Below are 5,670 nucleotides of genomic sequence, written 5' to 3'. Positions count from 1 at the left end.
CATGTCTTTTATTCCACACATAATATTTACACGTGGAGGCACAATGGCCCAGTGGTTAGGGCAGCGGACTCACGGTCATAGGACCGCGGTTTTGATTCCCAGACCGGGCGTTGTGAGTGTTTATTGAGCGAAAACACCTAAAGCTCTACGAGGCTCCGGCAGGGGGTGGTGGCGAACCCTGCTGTACTCTTTCACCACAACTTTCTCTCACTCTTACTTCCTGTTTCTGTTGTGCCTGTAATTCAAAGGGTCAGCCTTTTCACACTGAGTCACGCTGAATATCCCCGAGAACTACGTTAAGGGTACATGTGTCTGTGGAGTGCTCAGCCACTTGCATGTTAATTTCACGAGCAGGTTGTTCCGTTGATCGGATCAACTGGAACCCTTGACGTCGTAAGTGACGGAGTGCCAACAACAACAACAACAACAAATGGTTACACACCTACAAGTGAAATTGCTTGTGAAGACCTGTTGGGGCAAGTGAAATCGAAATTGGATCATACTCGATGACTGGTCACCGCACCAGTGGAGCACTAACAGCACTGTCGAGTGTGTTCATTGCCAGAGCAGCTGTCTGGCTTCCGTGCTAGTGGCCCGTAAATAACACCATTTGAGCGTAATGTTTACCAGCGTTGCCTTCTAGCACTTGTGCTGGTGACATGTTAGAAAATCATAATTTATACCAAGTTATACCCAGGTATAACATGTTATACCAGATTAAATACAATTTACAAAGACAATCCCATAAGCAAAACAGTAAAAATATGTCAGATTTTTCTAGAATTTAACATGTAACTCTTTGCTATTGCTGTTATCTAAATTCTGGCAATGGAACTTGATGTCTTTGTTAAGAGATTGTTCCTTCCTTGTTGAAGGAACTCTAGTAATTAAATAAGAAAAGATAGCCTATGGTTATTGCCTCCACCACCACCACCACCACCATTATCACTACCACTAACAACAAGAATACCACTACAACAATCACCACCACCACAACCATCACACACCACCACCACCATCACCACCATACTTATCACACAATACCTCCACAATAACTACCTGCACCACTACCACTACAGCAACCAGTAAAACCACTAGCACAACCATTACCACTGCCACCCCTACCATCATCGCTGCTGCCACCACCACCACCTCTACTATTACTATGACCAGCCACCTCATCACCACTGCCACTACCACCACAAGTAATAGACCCAAAATGTACACTACTATATATAAAAATCAATGGCACTGTTGTAAAGTAGACAGAATGTACCAATTTCCACCCCCAGGAACCATAGCAGACAGACACAGAAACTTAGACAAAAGTCTTCCGATAATATGGTTAAGTAAAAGAAAAAAAGCTGTTTGTCTCTGTCAAAAAATATAAATAATTGGTTTGTATCACATTAATGAACGAACTAGCTTTTGTTGATTACAGTTCACCTTGAGGCACATAGCAGATGTGTGTAGCTGATATGTTATATACTTGTACATATATATATATATATATATATATATATATATATATATATATATACATGCACACACACATGCACACGCTCATACACACACACACACATATAGATAGATACATATACATATATGTATTTATTTATATACATATATATATGTACATATCATCATCATCATCGTCATCATCGTCTGCTTTCCATGCTGGCATGGGTTGGATGATTTGACTGAGGGCTAGAGAGCCAGAAGGCTGCACCAGTCTCCAATACGATCTGGCAAAGTTTCTACAGTTGGATGCCCTCCCTAACACCAACCATCCAAGAGTTAACATTCAGACTACTCTTTCAAATGTAATGCTTATTTACTCACATCATCTTGAATTAATCATGCATTATCTCATAGCTTCAATGACATGATTGTTTATTTTTAGAATGACATTGTAAGGTAGGTGTAAGAGCCTGGATCTGACTAGTTCGAACATAAAACAGGTAGCTGGATACAGTTGGTTGAATTCCTAAAGAGTTCAACTGAGAGATTCAAGGTTTCTTGATTCTCTCCGTTTAATGCTTTTTATCCATCTCTGGCTCAAAAAATAAAAAAACAACATGTAATGGGATGTAAGTAAATAAGATACCTGGGTTAAGATACCTGGTTTTGTCCTTCCATTATACTCTAGTCTCTCAACACCTGACATTAAACCATCGTCCCCCCCCCCTCTAAAATGCTAATCTCTGTTTAGTTGAGGACGATTTTAACTTTTCCTGCTTTTTCCATTTTATGTTCATTTCTTGTTTCATAAATTACTCATAAATTACTTATACAAATGGCATCCAACAGACTCTGTAAAGGGGTCGGCAACAGAAAGAACATCCAGCTGTAAACTCATGCCACAACTGATATTGGAACTTGATGTAACCCCATGACTCACCAAATCCTGTCAAACTGTCCAACCTATTCTAGGATAGAAAAATGGACATGAAATGATGATGAGGGTGGTGGTGGTGGTGGTGGTGATGATGATGATGTTGATGATTATGATAATGATGACTTAACCCAATGATAATGGATTTTTATCAGGCAACTAGGTTGCACTGATAGTAATTATCTCAGCCAAGGTTAGCAATTAGCGCATGACAATGGTTTGGCATATATTTATGTCAACTGCTTTAAAGTATGCATTGTTTATTTATGTAAACTGTCATCAATGCAAGGACCAAAAAGGACCATCCAGTTGGCACAGCTGGATGCGATTGTAAATTCCATGAAGGACCAGAAGAATTTGTTGAAATTGCATGAATATGAGAGGAAGTCTTAGTGGAAACGGTGATGTAACCACAAAAACTGCTGCTTTTTATACAATTATGGTGATGAAGCCTCGAACTGAGTTGGAAATATTTACATGAAGAATCTAACAAACCTATCAGATTCCTTGAAATTTGCATGGTGGCCTTTGTTATCGATTCTGTGAGAGATAGCAGATGTTTATATCAACTGGTACACAAACAAGTGCATAACCTCAGCCAATAGGGCTGCATATATTTTTGTCATCTGATTCAAAGCAAGTACACAGCACACGTAAATTTACATCAACCAATGTTATGGGGTTGGCAAGCCAAGTGAGATCGTTGCCAGGGCCCCTGGACTGGCTCTTGTGCGGGTGGCACATAAAAGACACCATTTCGAACGTGGCCGTTTTCGTGCGGGTGACACGTAAAAGCACCCACTACACTCTCTGAGTGGTTGGCGTTAGGAAGGGCATCCAGCTGTAGAAACTCTGCCAAATTAGATTGGAGCCTGGTGTTGCCATCCGGTTTCACCAGTCCTCAGTCAAATCGTCCAACCCATGCTAGCATGGAAAGCGGACGTTAAACGATGATGATGATGAGATAACAATAGAAGTAGTGGGATAACAGTATTGTAACTAGGGCAAGGTGGCAAGCTGGCAGAAACGTTAGCACACCAGGCAAAATACTTAGCGGTTTTTCATCTGTCTTTATGTTCTGAGTTCAAATTCTGCCAGGGTCGACTTTGCCTTTCATGCTTTCAGGGTTGATAAATTAAGTAACAGTTGCGTATTGGAGTCAATCGAATCGACTAGCCCCCTCCCCCCAAATTTCAGGTCTTGTGCCTAGAGTAGAGAAAAGTATTGTAACTAGGGCAACAGATAAAGCAGTAAATGGCGAAATAGATAATGTAAAAAATGGGATCAAGTACTGAATAGGACAACAGATAAAGTAGTAAGTGAACATATGTTGTGTATATATGTGTGCGTGAGTGTGAGTGTATGCATGTAGTAGTGTATTTGTGTGGGGGTTTGGGAGGGTTTATATACACATGTGGATGTGTATAGCTGTGTGGTTGTATGTATATGTGTGTAGCTGCATTTGCATATATGTTGTAGAGTGTGCTTGTGTACATGAGCATGCGTATGTGCATAGATGTGTGTGTTATTTCTTTACTACCCACAAGGGGCTCACAAATGTAAAAAATTGCAGTAAATGATAAAAGAAATTTTTTTTTTCTTATACCTGATATATATATAGATGTTTTACCAAATATATTTCCTGGGTGGTGCCATGATACAAGTTAACTCGTATCATTGGGCAAATTAAGGGTGTCTTTAGTGTTTCCACAACACACTCACAATGTTAGTTCCAGGCGCCAGTTCATTTTAAGCACGTTACAATAAAATAGACCTCTATGGGTATGTTCATACCTGGCAAAATTGTATAGATTGCCAACTATGAGATAACTCGTAGTTAGCAGTCAACATGTTAAACAATGATGATGATGATGATGATGAATGCAAATGTAATTATCTTGTGTATAATACCTTTTATTGTGTTTTGTTATGTGCATGGTACCCCAATCCATGGAAAAATTGTCCTCTATAAAACCACTGTAGAGCAAAAGAGGTCAGTAATTGTTGCGCTCCAATATATGAATCACAGACCTACTGTGTCTCTTCTCTCTGACACTTCTTCTGATAGTATTGTGGCCTCTGCTCATCATATTAAATTAATCTCCCACTCATTTTACGACGGAGGTGGTTGCTCAATCTGCGAGAAATAAGAGCCAAAAAAGCAGGCACTTTAGATAAAAGAGGTTAAAGATAAATGCAAAAGAGATAACATTTCGTGAATATTATAGAGTTACTTCCCTTAACTAAATTTACCTGTGTGAGGAACATTTTATAATGACACTTTTATTCATCCTGTTGTCTGGACGACTCAGAGACTGGAGGCTCGAATGCAAAAATTATCAGTTCGAGAAAGAGAGAGAGAATATTTTAAAGGTGGTTTCAAAAAGCCTACAAAAGTTAACAAGTAGTTTACTTTCAATGATCTAATTTATAGAGCTCACTTTTATCTTTTTTTTTTTATCATCATTTTTAGTTTATAATGTTTCCTATCAACTTCCATCAGTCCGGAATTACCAAAAGACCGGCTATCTTATATATATAGATAAATATATATAGTAAAAGATATATATATATATATATATATCTTTTACTTGTTTCAGTCATTTGACTGCAGTCATGCTGGGACGCCATCTTGAAGTGCTTTTAGTCAAACAAATGGACCCCCACCCCCCCCCCAGGACTAATTTTTTTTAAGCCTATTATTTATTCGATCAGTCTCTTTTGCTGAACCTGAGATGTAAACACCAACATCGGTTGCAGTTTCTGAAAATCTTAGAGAAAATATGAAACTTTTTGTTTCCATGACAATAGTAAAGTAGTTCATATATTCCAATACAGTTGTCTTAGGAATTAAGTCTTTTAATAACAACACAACTCATTGCAGAACTTTAATATTTTGTCTTTTAATAACCAAAATAAAAAAAAAAGGAAATACTCACACACACACACACCAGAAGATCTTTAAATAAGAGAAGCTGACTAAAACCATTGTCCAGTTTAACACCACCACCACCACCACCACCACCACAACCACCTCTACTACCACCTGGCCATTAGGGACCTTTGGCAGGGTCCATTTTATTGCAAACCTTTAAACCAGAGGTTAGGTCTAAGAATAATTCAATACTTTAATGAAAGACTTCCTATTTCAAGTGCCCATCAGTCATTATTTTGTCTCTATTTTCCAGCCCCTACTCTTAAGGGGACTGGTATCCTACATAGAGTAGTGAGACAGATGTTACAATAAATGATGTGCCACCTCACAGATGTAATTT

At 38.7% G+C, this 5,670-nt stretch overlaps 1 protein-coding gene across 6 annotated transcripts in view; it reads right to left on the bottom strand.

Annotated features, from left to right (window-relative positions):
- Positions 1 to 5,278: 5,278 nt before the first annotated feature.
- The window catches only part of LOC106872651 (acid phosphatase type 7), a 39,886-nt gene continuing 39,494 nt past the window's right edge, over positions 5,279 to 5,670 (bottom strand). For all 6 annotated transcript variants that reach the window (XM_089364331.1, XM_089364333.1, XM_089364332.1 and 3 more), the window contains one exon: positions 5,279 to 5,670. This exon is cut by the window's right edge and continues 2,437 nt beyond it. The gene's annotated coding sequence lies outside the window, so the exon portion shown is untranslated.

This window comes from Octopus bimaculoides, chromosome 16 (genome assembly GCF_046866305.1).
Source record: "Octopus bimaculoides isolate indiv1 chromosome 16, ASM4686630v1, whole genome shotgun sequence".
In the NCBI taxonomy this organism is placed as follows: Eukaryota; Metazoa; Mollusca; class Cephalopoda; order Octopoda; family Octopodidae; genus Octopus; species Octopus bimaculoides.
Note: the sequence above shows the minus strand (reverse complement) of the source record. Positions and strands in the feature narration are given on the sequence as shown.